The 22,183-nt window shown below is 38.0% G+C and overlaps 1 protein-coding gene across 12 annotated transcripts in view; it reads left to right on the top strand.

The window, feature by feature from the left end:
- Window positions 1–22,183, top strand: part of cdkl5 (cyclin dependent kinase like 5) — a 185,161-nt gene that overhangs the window by 42,036 nt on the left and 120,942 nt on the right. For 11 of the 12 annotated variants that reach the window (XM_031896713.1, XM_004911760.4, XM_031896712.1 and 8 more), the window contains one exon: window positions 14,550–14,616. The gene's annotated coding sequence lies outside the window, so the exon portion shown is untranslated. Of the gene's footprint in view, window positions 1–14,549; window positions 14,617–16,035; window positions 16,124–22,183 lie in introns of those variants that run through there. The other variant, XM_031896711.1, reaches the window with a different exon arrangement.

Below are 22,183 nucleotides of genomic sequence, written 5' to 3'. Positions count from 1 at the left end.
CTCACAATATATTTTATATACAGCTTATATCAACAGCTGCTCAGAGCACACTCTCAGAGTGTCACAGACACTTCTAACAGAAGTGTCCAGTATGGTCACCCCCTGTAACAACTTTAAAGGACTGAATTAATACTACTATAGAGATATTGAACCTTTAGGCTGGTTCAATATGTTAATTATATAAAATATGGCTTGTTTTGCCATATTCTTTTTTAGCGTATAGTTCTCCTTTAAGTTTAGTATAGAAAACACATAATTTATAGCCGTATTCTCTTTAGGCTTTAGTTCTTCTTTAAACGTTAGTATGTGGCGACGTTTATGGCTAATGCCACATGGGCGTATTCTTGGCAGGCCGAAAAACGCTTGGTGAAAATACGCCCTGCTACTGTCAATTTAGCCTTCCTTTTGTCTGCAACCGAATGAATGGAATACGCTCAGGTACAGGCACATGAAGCTGATATCCGACGAAAATATGACGTCTCACTTTTTTTGCTGGATATCGGCTACATGTGCCTGCACCTGAGCGTATTCTATTAATTGGGGCGCAGGCACAAGGTATGCCAAATTGACAGTAGCGGGGCGTATTCTCGGCAAGCATTTTCCGCATTGCCGAGAATACGCCCGTGTGGCATCAGCCTATTAGTACAAACTCTTTGTGGGATCATATTGTTAATCAGAAACCACATAAACACCATTAAGCTGGTAAAGTGCAAGCAGTTCATACATATATATATATATATATACATGGGTGCTTTAGGATTTTCTGTCAGAAGAGCAATCAGCAACGTTCCTGTGCAGAAGGCAAGTTATTTAGGTGCAACACAACTGCTGCGCGTCGGATCACATTTCCAGGAAACATTATGAGCAGCTGGCAAATACATCATTGAAATAACTTCAAATTCTTAGTTGTTTTCTAAATTCACATGAGCGCGTGACTAACATCCTGATTTTAGCCATCAGCAAGAAGGGAAATGTTTCCAGTACGATATCTCTGTGTGTTTGAAGGCTTTCATTGTAATCTGGGTATTAAATATTGCTCCTTTACTAACATAGGTGCTCTAGGGTCGTTATTTATAGCAAACACAATGTTTACTAAAATAAAGCAATCACAACTATTTGCATTTTAATTACACTTCACCTTGCCAGTTGTTATTGCTACTCAGAGATTTGTGAAATAATGCCACAAAATTATCTGATGGATGACATGCCATTATTAATGTAAGCAGCAAACAGTGGGGATCATTTAAAAAACACTGGGTAAATTTGCACCTCTGCAGTTAGGTGTTTGCTTTCATTGTTCTGGAAAAAAAATCTAATCGCTGATTGGTTACTATGTGTTATTGCCTAGGTGCAAATTTGGCTACTGTTTGTAAATGGGTCAAACTGGGAAAGAATGAATACACATATCGTATGCAGAATGTGCAGGACCTGGGGTTTTTCTTAATTTGGATTTACATTTAAATCTACTGAAAAATTAATAAAACCCAACAGGATTGTTTACCTCTAATAAGGATTAATTTTCGGCTCTTAGAGTTACCAGGAGCGGCTTTTTGCCTCCCCTGGTAACTGCGGCGCTTCTGCTGCCTGAGGCAAGTTTCTCAACTCGCCTAATGGCAGAAGCGCCCCTGATTCCATACCTATATTAATAAATTCACTATTCATCATCATTATTATCTATGGTGCTATAGTGGCTATATTCAATTCAATGAGAAGTATGTATCACCTGATTCAATTCAAGATTTTTGTATAGACTTCAGTAAAGTCTTCCGTGTTAAACCATGGACAAACGTTTTCTCATTGGATTGAATCTGGCCCATTATGTCTCCTGCATTACTAATGTCAGTTATTGCAAGACAGTTAATTAACATGGACACTGTGTTAATTTTGAGCTTAAAAATGTTCTGCATTAATGGCTAATGAGCTGCAAATAGTCCCTGAAACCATTTGCATATTATTTAATCCCCTGCAATGTACTGTTCACCATGTGCAATGTACTATTCACTGTATTCATTGATGTGTAAGGAGAAGTCACACAAATCTGAATCATTTGGCTGCATCTAGTGTGTTACATGGTGTATAGTATTATGCTGGTGTTTATTTTGTAATCCACTTACAGGTAGCAATAGGTTGGCATCAATAGTGTATGTATATTGAGCTTTTATTCAAGATTTGAAGAGCCAGTGACTTGAGAAGGTACCATCTATTTACATAATTTTGTTGAAACCGCTACAAGACATATGTGATCTTGCTTTATAGCAGAGACTATATATAGAATCTCAATACACACCCAACAATCCGGGAATGTAAATCCTGTCGGGGGGCTGTTCTGCAATTGGATTAAGATTTATCAGTCCTGAAAGAAAATTTCTGTTGGTTGTTTGATCAATCAGACTACTGTACAGGTCTGCCTGTGTATTGTAGCCAATGTCCCACATGACAAAGCCAGATCAAACACCCCTTAGGGTGAAGGCTCGCACTATCACATAGTAACATAGTAAGTTGGGTTGAAAAAAGACATACGTCCATCACGTTCAACCATAATGCCTATATATAACCTGCCTAACTACTAGTTGATCCAGAGGGAGGCAAAAAAAACCCATCTGAAGCCTCTCTAATTTGCAGCAGAGGGGAAAAAATTCCTTCCTGACTCCAAGATGGCAATCTGACCAGTCCCTGGATCAACTTGTACTAAGAGCTATCTCCCATAACGTTGTATTCCCTCACTTGTACTGCACATAAGTGCAGAAATAGCCTTCTGCATTTTTCACTGCTTTTGTTTTACCAGTGGTGATCCATGCAGTATTTTTGGGCATTTTGTTGACCACACTTGAGGAGATTTAGGGTGGACAACAAAACATCCCATCTGCCATCACCCTTTATAGGTAAGGCAGATAACTTATAGGTAAATGGAATACCTGACAGTGATTTACTGATAAGAGTGGCAACAGTGGCAGTATTCTGTGCTTTTCCCCACAATTCACTTTCCCTCCATCTTTCTAGCATCAGTAGCATAGTTACCCAGGTCTGTATCCATGGGGCCCATTACAGACACAACAGCATGAGGATTGTAAAAGTATTGTGCAGGTCCGGTAGAGTTGGCACCTTTTTTTTAGAAAAAATTACTGTCATTCATATATTTCTATCTTTCCCTCTTGTTATTAACATTGGCATCAATTATCATTTTACCAGCTCCCAAACCACTGGCCATGTGGCAACCCTAATGTCCAGGGGATTATAAGAAGCTGTGTAGAGGGTTGAGGGGGCCAGTCTGGAGGTCAGAGGGGCCCAGGTGGAAATCCTGCTCCCAGACACGGTCAACCCTAGTTTCATTACTGTCTAGCATAATTGCAAAGTAAATTAGCACACTGAACTTGTACACATGTGAAATCTTCCCCTTTACATTCTAATTTAAGTGTTAAAATGAAGAACTACTGTACTTTCAGATCCCTTCTGTTTGATTGTAGAGTGTTTGTTGGTGGAGTAGGAAACTGTTGGGGTGGGACCTGGCAGTTGAATATAGAAGGAAGGATGCTCTGCCTTTCCTTGCATAACATCAAAAGCAAAGAATATTCTGTTTACTCTTTTCACTTAAGATATTTAATATACTATCACTATTCTTGTGTGACCAAATGAAACAAGCAGATGGACGTTTCGGTCATAGATTCAGCATAATATTTGAGGTAAGTCATAATTATTTAGCTGTGTACAGAATGTTGATAGAAGCGCATGTAAAAATAAAAACAATATATAGTGCAAACGAGTAAAAACAAAAAGTATCGATAAATCGGGTGAGAGCTTTAGTTGAACACCACCTTAAATGTGACCCAAGCTCTATATATGTACAAACTGCTCACCAGAATAACGTATCAGAACGCATGTAAACAAAACCCCCACTGGGCTTTTGATTGAAGTGAGATCCAATTCCACGTTGTATATAGAATAGAAAATGAGGCAAATATAGTGTAAAACTATTTAATGAATAAAAAGCCCTGCGCTCTGCAGGCTACTTACAGTACAGCAGTAGTGTATAAGTAAAAACAATCGGAGTGTCCTCCAAAGCTCAACGCGTTTCACGTGTTTAACTACACGCTTCCTCAGGAGCAATAAATCAAATGTGCATTTTCTCTGCCTGATGCATTTTTTTCCTGTTGGAGGAAATTGTGACATTTAAAGGGGTTGTTCACCTTTCTTCATGTCCATATCTTATTAAAGGGATACTGGCATAATTTGCATGGTGTACATCTTATTTCTAAATTTCAGTATTTACATAGCAAATAATTCACCCTGCCATTTAAAATTTTATTCATGAACCAACAAATGTATCTTTTTTTTTAGTTGTAATATTGGTGTGTAGGCACCATCTCCGTGCATTGTGCCTGAGTCTGAGCTTTCAGAAGGAGCCAGCGCTACATATTAGAACTGCTTTTGGGTAACCTATTGTTTCTCCTACTCCCATGTAACTGGAGGAGTCCCAAGCCGGACTTGGATTTCTTCCTATTGAGTGCTATTCTGATCTACTGGGAGCTGCTATCTTGCTCCCTTCCCATTTTTCTGCTCATTGGCTGCTGAGGGGAAAGGGAGGGTGATATCACTCCAACTTGCAGCGCAGCAATAAAGTGTGACTGAGATTTATCAGAACACAGGTCACATGGTTGTGGTACCCTGGGAAATGAAGAATATGGCTAGCCCTATGTGCAATTTCAAAATTAAATATAACAAATCCTGTTTGTATTCCCGAAGAAAGGATTTCAATGCAGGATTCTGCTGGAGAAACTCTATTAACTGATGACAGTATCCTTTAAGTTAATATCTTTAGATAAGGAAGGCTTGTTACTGTGCTTATGCAGTACATGTATGGGATCTTTTTACCCCCCCCCAATAAAGCACAGGGTCTGTGCAGAAGTGAAAGAAACTGCAGAGGCATGATTCAGCTGCACATTTTTTGTTAACTATCTATATGGCAAAGATTGTTCTATTAAGGTAAATATATATATATATATATATATGTGCGTGTGTTGTAAGCATGTGGGATCCACAACAGACACTTTCTTTAAAGAATAAGTAAACAGCCTTCAGAATTACCTACCTTTGTCCCAGCATTCTCTCTGACCTGGTTCCTCAGTCAGAAGGTGATCGTTTTTCTTTGCTTCCTTGTGCAGAGTGAAGCCCTGCCCCCACTTCCTGTTCAGTTCTCTCTTCGACTACCTGTAGTCGATCTGGAGAGCCTTCTGGGCATGCCTGGAGGCAGCAGGAGCCAGTCTGTTCAATAGCAGGGTTTTTTTTTTTTTATGTGAGACCTGAACAGGAAGTGGGGGCGGGGCTTCACTCTGCACAAGGAAGCAAAGAAAAACGATCACCTTCTGACTGAGGACCAGGTCAGAGAGAATGCTGGGACAAAGGTAGGTAATTCTGTTATCAGTAAGATAACACATGTTTAAGGTCTCCCCTGTACTCATGATACTCGTTTGGGGGATTAGTCAGCTTGGGGGATTAGTCAGCTTTTCCTATATATATATATTTTTTTTTTTTTTTTTTTTTCACGCTCTGAAGCGTTTCCTTTTTCTATGTGTTTTTAACAATAAAGTGTTTGGAGTGCAGGACTCTTTTGGTTGATTTTTGTATGTGAGCCTCTACCAAGGGGCTAAGTCCAATTGCACCCAGATTTCACAGCAGTTCCACTTTTCTTTGGTCAATATATATATCTGTATATATAAAAATGGTATGCAATTGCCTTATGCCAATGCCTTAGAAGCCAGGGTTATCCTTCCTTAGTTGATGTTGCAGTCATGTCATTTGCCAGTATAACTGTGCCCTAAATGCTGCCTTACCTATTTGCACGGGGATTCAGCTGATTACATATCTATTTGCATGCTAATCCCACGTGTCCCTCCTTAGCCATCTGAGCTTTGGGGTTGAATTTGCTGGAAGCACAATTAGCATATCACATATTTCAGGACACTGACCTATTTTAGAATGTACATGGAATTTCATTTCCTTATCAGCTATGCATTTTCATGTGTTTATAGGGCAAATCACATAGGAATTTGTGTAAAAAAAAATCACATACAAATACATACAGTATTCCACTAGAATCATATATCCCCATGGCTCAGTTTGAGCCTAAAATTGGCTCAATGCATTGAGCTGTTAATTATATCTTGAAGCTCAAATTCTGTTTTCACTCATCAGTGATCATATCATTTTTGTCTGAATAACCAGGGAAAGTCGTGTACAGTAAATCTGAGCAGAGGAGGACTTTGCCTCATTTGGGTGTCAGTGCAAAAAATCCTTTGCCCAAAATCCTTTCTGGTCTCCTGGTAGATATTCAGATATCAGGTTTTAGTTCAGATTGTTCTTCCCTGCATTGTCCTTACCTCCCTTCAGCTCACAGATGGTGCTCCTTTCTTCTGTTCCTTTCCCCTTATCAATCCACTCATCCTTCTCTATGCCACCACCCTGAATGTGCCACTAATACCTCCCATGTGCTTCTGTTTATTCTACTCCCTAATGCTTATACTAACCCTAAGGTTCAGTTTTAGGGTTCCGGGAAATATTAGGATGAATAGAGACAGATACTGTATAGATGCAGCCAGTAAATTTTCTGCTTTTGTCTTACCATGTCCAGACACCATTTATTGAGTGTTAATTCCTGCCTCTAGAGGGTGCTGGAGTGCAAAGTCTTGGCAGCAAAACAAAATAGAAAACTCCATAGACCATGGGCCACCTGGTGGCAAATTTTGGTATTTTTTTCCCCTCTGCTAACTGAAAGAGCCATAATGCAACAGCATTATAATGGAACTTGGCTGCATCTGTATTTAGGAGGGCTGAAATCATATATAGGATGAAGGAAGTCTGAACTTTGACAACTAAGGAAGAGAGGGTGCTAAACAGAGGCCACAATGTTACTTGACTTCTGCCCTTTATGGAAATATATTATTGCAGTGACATCACTTATTTCCTTATAACTTCCCTGTTGCTGTATGTAGAATAATGTAAGCATATCCAGATGATTGCCAGTGCATCAGTGCGGTTGACAAGTGCATCCCATAATGTTTTAGATGTTTAAGTTATGTTGATGAACACAACTTTTACTACAATTCCTCATTGCCTCCTTAAGGCGATATTTAGAAATAGTATGAAACTTCATTTTAATCATTTTTGTTCTAAGAGGTTGTCACTGGTGACTCATGCAGGCTCTTGGAAACCAGTTGTAACAGAGAGACATAATTCTGTTTCAAGGCTCTTCTTGTCAGGCATACCAGAATAATTGTTTTGATATTACCATTAGAGGAAAGGAATAAGGTCTTGCCCAGGTTATATATCCAGTTAGTTTTAATAACTATAATTCTGAAGTGTATTAATTTTTTGACCATGCATTTTGAAAATCCATATGGGAGCAAAAGTCAACATTTTGGTGCAGCAGGCAGCATGCCACCCCCAAATTTGTGCCACCCTAGTCCTGGGCCTTTGTAGCCTCTCCACAAATACGGGCCTGCTTATGGCTCCAGCACACATGAGAGATGTATGTACAAACACTTCAATTCCAATTCATTACTTGTAAGTGTGGGTTTTTTGTATACACAGCTTTTCAAAAAGAGGGAACATAGGATGGCCATACATGTAAAGAGCTTCCTTAGCCAGGTCTCTTGCAGCCCCCATTGTAGGATGCCAATACATGATTTATTATGATGGATTATTTTACTGAATCTTCATTTTTATCTTTAAAATACTGCTTGATTTTGTAAGATTATTTATGGAATATAATGGCCCTTTGAAAATAAACTTTTAATAGTGCTATTGCTCCTATTTTTACCATTATATTTCTTTGACCTATATAACCGACTTTCTACAAAAATTTAATTCAAAATTTTCTCTTCTAGTGATTTGGCAAAAGCTTTTATTTGCATTAGTTTTTTATAATCATCAAAATAGCTGAAATGGTATTAAAATTTGAAGCAGAATTTTTAATAAATGCTGCCCTCTCTTTTATAAAAATATTCCTTACCTAAGTAAATGAATCCAGTTTGCATTTCTAACTGGTTTATTGGAAGGCAGAGGAATTATTTTTCTTTATAATATGTGGGGTAGAACAGTCTGCTAGTTCAGTTCCATATATAAGGAATTTGTATGGTTTCTTTGAGGTACAGGTATAGGACCTGTTACCCAGAATGCTCAGGACCTGGGGTTTTCCGGATAAGGGATGTTTCCGTAATTTGGATCTTCATATCTGCTAAAAATCTTTTAAATATTGAATAAACACAGTTGGCTTGTTTTGCCTCCAATAAGGATGAATTATTTCTTAGTTGGGATCAAATACAAGGTACTGTTTTATTATTACAGTGAAAAAGGAAATCATTTTTAAAAATTAGAATTATTTGGAGTCTATGGGAGATTACCTTTCCGTAATTTGGAACTTTTTGGATAACTGGTTTCCGGATAAGGGATCCCATACCTGTATTTTGATTTCCTCCCACATCCCATAATCATACAAGTAGGTTAATTTGCTCCTCCATGTTTAATTCATTCTAACTGAAAGTTGTTTATTGCAAAATATATTATACTGCCACTTGTAAATATTGAGAATATCAGATGCCAGCACTAAGTTCCCTGACTTCTGTGAAAGCACTTTGGCCTTTTTATTTATGATAATGAAAACTCCCTGGTGAACCTTTATATACCACAATAGGGGTACATTAATTCCAATAAAGGTATAAATACCTTGGATATATTTGAAACCGCCATCTAAATGCATTTTCCTGGTTAATTTTTTTAACATATTTCTGAATTTTGCAATTCCACCTTTTTATGCTTATTGGGAAATTTTTGTTTCTGTCTTGAAATGTTTAGCACGTTCTTCTCACATGGCTGCTCTCTCCAGCATCTCTTCTGCCTTGTGCCTCCCACACTGCAGTGCAATGTGTTCAGTTCAGAGTTTCTCCTGATTTCTATATTCAGATGACTGCACAGTCAGACCTTGTAACATATGTTGCAAACTAAGGATCTGCTTGGTTTCTAATAAGCTACTGATGTTCCTTAGCTCTCTTACAGCAGAATTTTGACTTAATATTCATTTTATATTCTTCACTTGTATTTCAAAAAATGATTAGAACAGGGCAGAATTATTATAGATAAATAAAATGTAAATGTTGCATTAGATCAGTCTCATCATGTTTAATTTTCTCCTGGAAAAAAACCAATGTAGTAGCCCAAAATTGTTTAAATATTAAAAACGGTCAATGGTTAAAATGAATAAAAATAATAAAGGCTCCTACTAATACCTCTCAGTTACCTCAGTGTCTGTAATGGCCTACTTGAAAAAGTCAGTGGCAAAATGAGCTCCAGGGCAACTAAGCTGAGATTAAATATAATTGCTTTTATTCTTTTTAAAGAATAAAACAGTTAATATGTGAATCCCTGTTTCATTAAAGTAAAGTAGTATGTGCCCTTGAGTAATCCTAAATAGAAAGATGCCATTTTAAGTACTAAGGGCCTCCCTCTGGGATCATACAATTCACGGTGCACACAAACAAACAAAGGGCACACATACAAGTTAGGCCACATGAGCCAATTAATGAACACAATTTTGTCTTTTACTCCCACACTTAGTTCTGTTACAATTAGAGCTGCATTATTTCTGGCCAGCTGATCACTGAGGGACCACACAGCCCATGACAAAATGGTGGCTAAAGAGAAAAGATGTAAATGGGCAATATATACAAATATATATATATCCCATATTGAATCTGTTGATTAGGTATTCATATACTATTTTATTTTTCCTTTTGTAATTTGTATTACATGTTACACACAAAGGATTTATTGAATTTAAATAATCTAATAAAATCATATCCTAACTTTATTTTCATGTTGCACCAATCTTTTGAGTGCCACGGATATGCTCAGTGTGCCTTAAGCCGCAGTTGAGAATCTCAGTTTAGGAGTTGTCGCATGCTGTCACGAGAAAATGAGGTCCTGTCAGACCAGGAATGGGATTCAAAATAGACCTTGGCATTTCAAGTACACAAAGGCCCAAGCGCGCCAACAGCCCACTAAATATCCACGGTCAATGGCATGGGGCTGCATGACAGAAACCATTTGACAGACCATTTGTCTGTCATAGAAGTTGGTACTATAGGGCTGATTATTCAATTCTGATGCAGAATGCACTATTTTTTATGTCTATTTTAAATATAGATTTTAATTAATTATTATATTAATATTTCAAGTCAGTCCCTAGTTCAGGCAACTGGCGGCAGCCAAGAGCATGTGCCATGAACCAGAAGAAAAGAAGATGGGGAACTAGTGGGGGCATTTCTGAGTCACAGATTTTCACTTTGAAAGAGTTTGGTGGTTGCCTCGGGCTATTAAAGAATCCCAAAACATTGTGTGTAGCCTAATTCTTTGATAAGCTTTAGAGTTAATTTATTAGTCCAAGGATTACTGAGAGATGGAGAACTTATTTCAGTCAGTTGATGTGGTAAGAACTGCTTTATGGTGTGTTGTGGGCACTCTTTTAATGTGACTGCACTGCATATAATATATATTTAACGCATATGTATGATATGTGATCAGCCTGCAGGAAGTGAGATTAAGAACTGTTTATAGGCACAGAGTGTAATACAGGTATCGGACCCCTTATCCGGAAACCCGATATCCAGAAAGCTCCGAATTATGGAATGCCCGTCTCCCATAGACTCCATTTTAATCAAATAATTCAGAATTTTAAAACTGATTTCCTTTTTCTATGTAGTAATAAAACAGTACCTTGTAATTGATTCCAACTAAGATATAATTAATCCTTATTGGATGCAAAACAATCCTATTGGGTTTAATTAATGTTTTATTGATTTTTTATTAGACTTAAGGTATTGAGATCCAAATTACGGAAAGACCCCTTATCCGGAATACCCTTGGTCCCGAGCATTCTGGATAATGGGTCCTATACCTGTACCTTATAAAGTGGACTAGCATTCTTGGGGCTATTATCTCTACATGCCTGTTAGCTAGTTTCAAAAGATGCTGTTAGCTTTAGATTTATTACTAGGATACTAGAGATGAGTATTTATGTTTACATTTCTGGAAGTCAACAAAGACAAACCAGAGGAGGGTTTTTTATGAGTGTGGTCACCCTTGCAGTGTACAGTATATCTTTACAGTTGACTTCACAGAAAAATGCACCCAAGTTCTATTTACTCCTATGGGATTTTTAGAAGTGTATTTATTAAATGATGAACTCTAACACACACCCATTGCTAAATATGCTTCTAAAAATCCCATAGGAATAAATAAAGAGTAGGTGAATTTTTCTGTGGTGAGCCTTGACACATGTCTGTTATTTACAGATCACATACACACAAATTAAGCTATGGTTAGCTACACCTAATACTGTTAATCCATAATAAGCCTTTACGAACGGTTCACTGTTCTATAGCTGCCATACAGTCATAAGCAGAACACAATGAAGGTTAAGGTATCCAAGCCACATATATAACTAGGGAGGCTATTTCTTGCTTCATAAATTTGTGCCGCCCTAGGCCCGGGCCTTTGTGGCTTCGCCACAAATCCGGGCCTGAATGCAAAACCTTCTATTGGTAACATCCACAAACAAAGGTTTTACCATGTTCCCCTGCATACAGTAAATTATTTAGTAACCATCCTAATCCCCCAAAGATGTGATCATTTTAGAACACATGTTGAAAATATTAGTATCAAAACCCTTTTAATTCTCCTAGGCTTTAGCAGCCATTGTTTTGTGTCCTTATTGCCCTTGTATTTACTGTTTTTAAAGGAGAAGGAAAGGTTCAATCACAGGGGAGTACCAAAGGTTAGGCAGCGATTGTAATCACTTTCAATCAACCCGATACTACAAATATTCTGGTCGCCTTAGTAAACAAGCCCAATATATTTTTATCTTAGCTTCAAACACACCAGCCATTTTTGCACTCTCCATTTTTAGTTTTTTTTCATCATCTTTGATTACTTTCTTTTTGTTGTCCACTAAATCAAATATCTGTATTGGCTTGCCGAGTTCATCTAAAAAGTACCATGCAAAAGTATCTTAGATGCCACCAAAGCTCCTATCCACTTGACTTTGATTTCCAGACTGCTGCGCCTTCTTCATAGCGGGCTTTTACTTACTTGCTTAGCCTCCAATCCATCACTTCTTTCAATATCTGTACATCTATGTAGTTTATGAAGGCCGCCAAGCGAGCAGATTTTTTCCCAATATCCTCTACAGGTGGGTGATATCGGACTAACTCGGTCATTTGGCCCTTGGGCCAAAGGATGGAGTTAGAACGACGGGCATAGGCGTCCTCCGGTTCGGGGACCACATCAACGAGCCAATTTGGTCCCCGATCCGACTAAATTTCAAACCTCCCTGATCGAGATCTGGCCAATTTCAGGCCAGATGTTGGTCAGGCAGGCCCGTCTTTAGTGCCCATACACAGGCCTATAAGCTGCCGAATCGGTCCAAGGGACCAATATCAGCAGCTAGAATCAGCCCGTGTATGGCCACCTCAAGTCAAATATTCCTCCCACTGTAAAAGGAGGGGTTAACTTTTTGATTAATTTTATTATTAATAGATTTGGGAATGATGCTTTCAATTGAAATTAGTAGGAAAATGTTTTAATAGGTCAGGGATCTATAGTAGTGATTTACATATGTGCGGTATTTACTAGAACCTCTGACCAAGATAGATAACAAAACACTTTTAAACTGTGTATATTCATATCAGCCATTCTGAAACTGCAGTCATGACCCAGAATAAAGAATGAAAGGACCATGATAAACTATCTCAGCTCCCCACCCCCCATATGTTTGCACATTAATGCTACCCCACCCCTACCATGTTTCTTTGTGAAGTTATGGTTTCTCAACCTGAAGTCCATAATGGGCGGTGCACAGATTCTTTGCAAAGCAGTGGGGCTTCAAGTCCCAGAATCCTTTACTTCACAATGAAACAGGGTAAGAGCAGGGTTGCGTCACACTGTGTCTAAGGGATTGTGAGAAATTACTTGTACAGGTATCATGGTTTTCTTGCAATCTGTGAAATCGTGTTTGTAAAACCATTTATATTTGTTCCTGGAAGTTCAGATTGTGTTTATGCACCTTTTTTACATAAACCTAACTGAATGAGCAAGTGTCAAAAATGGGGAATATATTTTTCCTTTAGGAGAAATAGATGGCAGAAGAGAGAGTATTGATCTGAGTCTGTGATATTTTGATAGATTCTTTTTGTGCCATATACCACCATCAATTTTCTCCCATGTTGTACCACTGAGACACCGTGAGGTAATTTTTGGGATAGGAGTCCAAGCCTATCAGCGGCCTTTAAAAATATAATTAATTCTAAACAAAGCCTGGCTTTTCAGTAGAATTAAGATCTATTATTGTGACAGGTTTATTTAAGGTTTACACAAGTCAATCCCTCAAACACAGCAAATAGACTTGTAGTTCTTTAACATAGTTAATTACCACAGAATGTTTGCTGCTCATTTAGTGACCCCAGAATATAGAAGGGAATAGAGAGTTTTAAACATTGGATTTATTTAATGTTTAAATGATTTTTAGTAGACTTCAAGTATGGAGATCCAAACCCCATATTTACTTGCATGCAGTAAAACTAGATGCAGAGATCATATTCTGACCTAAAGCAGACTAGAGAGGGAGAAGGCAGAGGAGAGAGACCTAGATATATTTGGACTGTGGATCTGTGAAGACAATAAAGATTTATCGCACATACCCATAAGCCAATGAGTACTTCCAGATTGCACAATTATTGACCAATAAAGAAAAGCATCTGGGAGCCTGTCAGAGAGGTGGTGAGTGCCAGTTTAGGAAGCTATATAAAGAAATCCAGCACAGTTTTTTGGTATGAAAGTCCTGAGTGTGCAACATCTTCCAGTAATAACAATTTAAATTAATGTGTAAGGAAACAGAAAATTGCAATTGAATTAGTTCCCATTTGGCATTTCAACAACTTCTGAAATTCAGACTGTTGCACTTGTGCATATACTGGGTGTTTTCCACTGATTATAACATAAGCAATTCAGAGCAAATACTGGTTTTGTGTAGTCCTTTCACTTTTTCTTATAATTTTACATACAGTACAGTAGAAATTATACATGGAAGGGCCTTCCTTTCAATAAGCTCTCAAGAACCTGCACTTCTACTTAGAGCAGCAAGGGGCACAGTGGTTAGCATCACTGCACCGGGTCCTGGGTCCATTTCTTAACAGAACTCTGTGTCCATGATCTTTGTATTTTCTCCCTTTGTTTCCTCTACTGGCACAGGTACCGGTGTGAATAATGTTTCACTGATTATAATGTGGAGCAATTATTTATCTCTTGTGTAATGACAGAACTATATAATTGATAAGATAATTAGCAAATATGACAAAACACAAGACTTTTTGAGAAGAAAATATATCCATATGGTCACACATATTTGATTGCAAACCTGAGAAAAAATTAAATGGCTAACAGGAATTAAACAATACATTTTAACAGAGTTATAACAAAATATTTTTGTGTTTCTGTTCCTTCAGGAAACTCCAACCTGTGACCTCAAGAATTTTATCAACTGCTGCATATCTTCTTTAGTCCTGCTATAAGGTACCACTTTATATTCTGTCATGCAGGAAGCTTCTTTAAATTGTCAACATTCCTTTTTTTTCGGAAGGGTTGTTAAAAGCTTTGCCACCAAAAGTAACATTAACTGTGGCTCCCCTTGTAGCCATCTCCTTAACACATTCTAGCCTCAAACCAGAGAGTCTTTTGCTAAAACCCACATCTCAGCAGCTATGTTTAAACCACACTATACACAGCGAGGTGATGAGGCATTTACCTGAAAGAAAGACTTGAACTAGATGAGTACTGTACAGGGAAGATAACAAAATTGCTTGAGGTGCTGTACTCAAATATCTTGGCCTTGCATTTCAAACACACCAACGAGGTCAAACAGGATTTATGCTGCAGTTTTCACTCCTGTTTATAGCCATTGGCTGGCCATATACTATACCTTCCAGTGCTGTGCCAGTAATGACTGGAATGCATATAAAATGAAACCAATATCTTTCTTGTTTATTCCTACCTTGTCTGGAATCAGTTGTAAATCCTGAAAATCTACATATGTTTTTTCTTGCACGTAAACCAGCAACATGAAAGTGAAAGGCAGTAGAACACTCTTTCTTTTTTGTATATATTGAGGCAGATTTTTGCTAAATATATACAGGTATAGGACCCATTATCCAGAATGCTCGGGACCAAGGGTATTCCGGATAAGGGGTCTTTCCGTAATTTGGATCTCCATACCTTAAGTCTACTAAAAAATCAATAAAACATTAATTAAACCCAATAGGATTGTTTTGCATCCAATAAGGATTATATATATCTTAGTTGGGATCAGTTACAAGGTACTGTTTTATTTCCACATAGAAAAAGGAAATCAGTTTTAAAATTCTGAATTATTTGATTAAAATGGAGTCTATGGGAGACAGGCTTTCCGTAATTCGGAGCTTTCTGGATAACGGGTTTCCGGATAAGGGGTCCGATACCTGTATTAATAATTCCTGTGCTTGTAGTTTATTAGTTTCGTAAGTTTCTAAATAATTTTTACAGATATAATTTATGTTGCCTGTGACTGTTTTTTTCTTACCCCTACAATAGAGACTGAACAGAATTTCCTTTCATGGTCCCAGACTTTGCTCTTATGCCCCAAAACTCTTATTAATAGTCATTTCGTTTTAATTCTAAATAAATATTTTTTAGAGAATTCCATAAAATAGTATTTAATTTTGAATTACCCTTCCCTTAATAATTGTCAAGTTTACAGTTTTCAGCCAAGAAAAAGAAGTCTAATTGTCTTTATAAAAGTATTAAATGTAGACTTTTCCAAGAGTAAATATTGCAGTGAGCTGGAAGCATTTATAGCAACTGACCTTTCATTTGTCCTTTACATTCCTTTTCCTACAACCGTTTAAATAACTTTAAATGAACTTTAACCAGTACCTGCCAGAGTAATCGAGCTTTGTACTGCAGCAGACACCACTGTTTTAACAGTAGCATAAATGCCCCTGCACCAAAAAGGTTTAACAGAATGATTTGTAAGATGCACAGAGGGGTAAGTTGTATTTGCCTGTTTCCTTCAGTTTAAAGAGGAAAAAATCATTATTGAGAAAAATGTTATTAGGTATCAGTTAATGAAACAAGATAAAGTTAGTCATCATGCTAATTTCTATGATAACTTTTTACATAGGATGGTTTGATTTATTTCCTTTGTTTTTTATATATTTAGGAATATAAAACTGATCTTAAACTTTTATCATGTGTAGCAGTTGTGAATAAAACTTTCTATATGTTTATTCTGTGTGCCACCTAGTACTGTATGTTAAATTCAGACCCTCTACAGCTGTCACAATCACCTAATTATATTATTTAAAGGGACATATACCGTATTTATTAGAAGGTTTATATCACTGTAAAATTGCTCAGAAAACATGCTTGCCTTATTGTCTGCAAAATGTGTTTTTTTCATGTTGGCTGCCATGTTTTGTCATTTTGGGCTGAAATGAATTCTGAAAGTTGCTCTATTCTATGTTATATGTATGTATGTATGTATGTATATCTTTATTTATAAAGCGCTACTTATGTACGCAGCGCTGTACAGTAGAATACATTAATATAAACAGGGTGTTAAGATAATAGATAAATACAAAGTATAATAAATACAGATAAATACAGCAGCAATAAGTTAAGAGTCGAGGACACAAGAGGAAGGAGGTCCATGCCCCGTAGAGCTTACAATCTATATGGGAGAGTAACTAACAGACACAAATAGGCAAATATAAGTGCTGTAGGTCACAGTGGGTGACACTACAATATAAGTGCCAGTTCCCAGATCAGGTGCTGGGCAAGTGCTCCAAAAGGTAGTCTTTAACCTTAGTTTTAAAAAGACTGGGGGAGGATTCTCTCCGGAGGAAATCAGGGAGGGCATTCCAAATGTAAGGGGCAACCAGGCAGAAAGGTTTAAGACGGGAAACCGCAGTAGTAGTGGGGGGCGCGACCAAACGATTGCTCTGCGAGGAACGAAGGAGTCGGCCGGGAATGTACGGAGACACAAGGGACGAGATGTAGTGAGGAGCAGAGGAATGGAGGGCTTTAAAGGTTAGGAGAAGAAGTTTGTAAGCAATTCTTTGTTTGATAGGAAGCCACGACAAGGACTTTAGCAGGGGAAGGGCCTGAACTCTCCTGGATGAGAGGAGGAGAATTCTGGCAGCAGTGTTTAATATAGACTGTAGGGGGGAAAGATGGGAGTTAGGGAGGCCGGTTAATAGCAGGTTGCAGTAGTCCAGTCGTGACAGGATGAGAGCATGCATGAGCAGCTTAGCTGTTGCAGTAGAAAGAGAGACGAATCTTGGCAATATTGCGTAAGAAAAAGTGACAGGTTTTGACAGTGGTGTTAATGTGGTTAGAGAAGGAGAGACTGGAGTCAAAGATCACCCCCAAACAACGCGCCGAATCGACGGGGTTGATGAGGGTGCCATCAATAGAGATAGAAAAGGGGGGGGGGGTAGGACCAGGCTTAGGCGGAAAAATCATTAGTTCAGTTTTTGTTAGGTTGAGTTTGAGGTGGCGTTGGTTATATATATGTATTTATTATAAATTTGTTTTTAGGTAAAGGATGTTTAGGCCCCTGCCACACAGGGTGGATACTTGGCCTGCAGATAAATGCAGGGTAACTGTGTTATCTGAAGCTTATTGATCTGCCTACACAAGGAGTTATTGCATTGACCCAGGGGCAGGCACACTGGGCAGATTTCAGAGCGTAACTGCTCGAATTTGCATTTTGTTGCCAAAAAAATTAAGTGTGCCTGTACCGAGGCCGACTCAGTGGCTTTGGGTACAGACACATGAATAAGCTTTTTGAAGCATAGGGGTGGATTTTCTGCCTTCCTTTATCTGCAGGCTGAAAATCCACCCTGCATGGCAGAAGCCTGAGTATCCTGGGATAATATAATAGCAGTAAAAAAAGTTGGCCCACCTATGGCTTTCTGTAGCTCGAATCAGTATTTAGAATTGTTGTGGTTAGCACAGTTAAAGCTTTAAGATGGGTATATATATGGGTTGATAGAAACTGCAGACCAAGTCGGCAGCTTTTTGGGACACCAGTGGGCATGAAATCATTTAAATAACAGGAAGGCTGGAAATCCTATTAGAAAAAGACTCCATTGGCACTTGATGCAATCCTCATCCAGTGGGTTTTTGTAGGCCCCAGAGGCAAACAATTGTGGATGGCTAAATCATGTGGTGGGTCACCAAATGCGCAGCTCTCCGGTGTATGGCCAGCTTTAGAAACAGTCTTTAACAAACAGTCCATAAAACAAAGTATTTTGTGGCACAAACTAAGCTAAGCTTCATTGAGCAACACCTAGTACAGAAGATACCCTCTCTAGAGAAGAATGGTTGCTGGACTATTATAGTTCCAGTTCCCGTTGGACATTCAGCCTTTGGTCAGGGACTCCCCTCAAACAGTGTTAGGGGTAAAGGAGAAGCAGTCATTTAGCCACTGGTTTAATAAAACCACATTTTCACCCATATCTCAACTAATTGCCTTTTAAGATGGGCATTCAGGCATTTACCTAGGACAGTAAATAATCATCTGGCCAAACATCTTGGGCTAACTACCTTCAAGCTGAGCCTCCTTACCATGGCAAGATCCACGCAGAACTAGGGTAAAGACATTTGGGGATGGGCTCTGGGATTACATATCAAGGATATCAAGCATTTAATACATAACCTGTTGAATCATCAGTGAGGATGGTATAAACAAGAACTTCATTCTAACTGGCTAGTCCCACAGTTTTTTGCCATAGGATTAAACTTATATCTTGGCCTTCTTATACAGAACAGAGCCACCCACCAGCATTGTGATGTAAAACATGGAGGCCCCCCCCATAAAGAAAAGGGGATGTTGCATGTTTGCATGTTTTTCATGGTACAATGATCAAAATTTACAGGCAGCTATTTTAACCCACAATGCAGCACGGCTTTCCAGCATAGTTGCAATCACCCACTAAAGTTATGGGCTGCATCTTAGTTATCACTGTGCACTGCTCTATGTAATCTTAGGTGATGTATTAGTACATAAATAGTGAATTAACTGTGCATTAACTTTTCCACCAGGAAACCCACCTGCTCTTCTGTATAACATGCTTAGGTTGAATAATATTATATAAAGTCAGTTATAATCAATGCAGAGTGTCCTGTAGGGGAATCAACTTTAGAATACAAAATGCATTTACAGTACAAAATGCATTTTAAATTGGCACCAATAATTAGCAGCAAATAAGTCTATATATTCAAGCTACTAGGCTCTTGTGGTTTACAGGCTTATTCATTTTAATTTGCCTTTTGGAAAAATGGAGTAAATGCTTTTAGGTTGTTTAAACTGAGGTTTCCATGAATACTACTGGCAAATACTGTGCTATCCTAACAGATGGTTCTGTACCATCCCCTGGGGAAGCAGAAAAATATGAGAATCCTGCCAGGACTTCATGGAATACTCCTGAATTTGGCAGTGTATTAATCCCCGGATATCACTATTGTTTCACTCTGCATCTCAGCTCAAGCCTTAACTCTCCTCTTCTCCATGTGTCCTATTGTTTACATGTATGGCTGAGCAGTAATTATTTGCTCAATCACATAGCTGGGAAAGTTGTATTGGGAGGCATGTTTTTGTTTTTTTTATAACTTTGAATAACCAATACACAATGTATTTAATTTAATGGAAATGGAATTTGGTATATTTATCCTTTATATAATTATTTTGCATCTGAATTCTAGTATAACATTACCTTTAAGTGTACATTTGCATTTCTTATGCACTTAAAATGAAAGCAGGTTTCTAATTGGTTGCTATAGGATGCTGTGTAATAAATTGTTGTATAGTATGGCAGAAATAGAGTTTTTGGTGTTTTTTTTATTTTGACTTGCAACAAAATTTACTGTTTTGTAAAGACTTACGGAACCAATTTTCTATTACCAGTTGAATGCATGGGAGATAGTTGTATTGTGTTTTACAGTTCAATATTGATGCAAGAATGTATGCATGGGCATGGTATCAGACTCTGAAGGGTACGAAAAAGCTGTTTGGTCTGATATAGCCCAGTTTCTGCCTTTTTTACAAGGAAAGATAGTTACAACATTTCTCATCATGCGTTCCCTTTAGAAAAAATATGTTTCCTCCTACACTCTATCAAACCCTACATCAACTCAAGTGAAACATTTTGGAAATGTTGTAGGTAAAAGTACAAAAGACAGCTTTTCAATGTACTGCTTTGAACTGACATGTGAAAACAATTTAGAAATCGTTGTTAGTGGCATCTGAGTGGGTGTAAAAAAATTGTATCCAAACCCCATTTTTGTTCAGTTGTCAAAAGGGCCTGGTATTTAAGCGCCAACCAAAGGACTTCTGTATTTAAATAGTTGACACAGGAGTAAAAATGCTTAAAAGGTTCTGTCATGATTTTTATGTTGTAGTTTTTATTACTAAATTACACTACAGATAATTCATTCTACTATTTAACATTTTATTCTTGAACCAATAAATCTATTTTTTTAATTTTAATATTGGTGCGTAGGTGCCATCTCAGGTCATTGTGCCTGAGTCTGAGCTTTCAGAACAGCCAGCAAACACATCACAATGCAGCTGCTCTCAGATAAGCTATTGTTTCTCCTTCTCGGTATAACTAAAGGAGTCCTGGTCAGACTTGGGTTTTTTAGTACTGTGTGCTATTCTCATATTTACCACTTGACGGGAGCTGTTATCACGTCCCATTGTTCTGCTGATCGGCTGCTGGGGGAAAGGCAGTGGGTTGATGATACCCCAACTTGCAGTGCAGCAGTAAAGAGTGACTGAAGTTTATCAGAGCACAAGTCACATGGCTGGCACCTGGGAGAAATCTTTTTGCTCTTTTAAAAAAAGGATTTCAATGCAGGATTTTGCTGGAAGAGAACTATTGATGTATTTTGTAAAAAAAAAAACATGTTTTTCCGTGACTGAATCCATTTAATAAATAACTAGCATGAGTCGTGATATGAACATTCCATTGGAAAGCTTATATGGTTTCTTATCAGCTGAAAGTTCCCATATTGATTGGAAACATGTTTATAGGGTCAGTTATGCTTATTTCCTGTCTTTATTGTAATGTGTGATTATAACAACTTAATTTGCTGTTTTATTGGTGTACATTAAAAGTTCTAATTGGTGGAATTAAGATTGGTTCTGCATAACATTGGAGCATGTTATCATGCATTTCTGTGCACTTCTGCTGTCGAGTTAAATGGTTAATAGGGATTGAAAAGAAATCTTATCAAAGTGCTTATATGGCAAAATATTATCACAGGAAGTACAGTACATGTTTAAACAATCAATCATTTTAAAAGGCTGAGGATTAGTGTTTGCACCCTTAGATATCATATAGTGTATGGAGAATTGAATCCAGACACTTTCCAACATCAAATTCTGATTAATGGTATTAATATGAAGTTGGCTCCCTCATGCTTCTGTAACAGCCTTTAATGTTCTCTGTATGCTTTGAGTAACCAGGCCTGGCTTGTAGTCGGCATTCCATGTCATCCCACAGGTGCTCAGTTGGGCTGAGGTCATGGCTCTGTGCTATGTCAAGTTCTTCCATTCCCATGTCAGCAAACCATTACTGAATGGACCTTACTTCATACAAACAGGAAAGCCCCCTGCCCCCCGACAAAGTGTTGCAACAAAATAGGAAGCTTATATTTGCTTTTGCTGGAACCAGCGGTTGTTGTTGTTGTTTTGTCTTTCTAGCACAAACTCACTTATTGAGAAGGTGGTAGTAACTGGGTCAACCTGGAATAATTAAAGGGGAGAATCTAATCAATACATCTACTGTACATCATTAAAGCCACAATGTATGGTGCTTTTATTAGCATTCTGCTGTGGAAAATGGTACAGTAGGTGCAAAGCTTGGAAATCACCCAGCTTGCAGAGACTTTGCCTTTGCATGACTATAACTAGTAAGTGACCTTAGAACACTTTCTATGAAATTTGTGAGCTCTGTCATTATGTGATGGGAATTGTTCATCCTCTCTGCCTCAGCACAACAAGCGCTAATTATAAAAGCCCTTTCAACTGTCTTAACAC

This window comes from Xenopus tropicalis, chromosome 2, assembly GCF_000004195.4.
Source record: "Xenopus tropicalis strain Nigerian chromosome 2, UCB_Xtro_10.0, whole genome shotgun sequence".
Taxonomy (NCBI): Eukaryota; Metazoa; Chordata; class Amphibia; order Anura; family Pipidae; genus Xenopus; species Xenopus tropicalis.
Note: the sequence above shows the minus strand (reverse complement) of the source record. Positions and strands in the feature narration are given on the sequence as shown.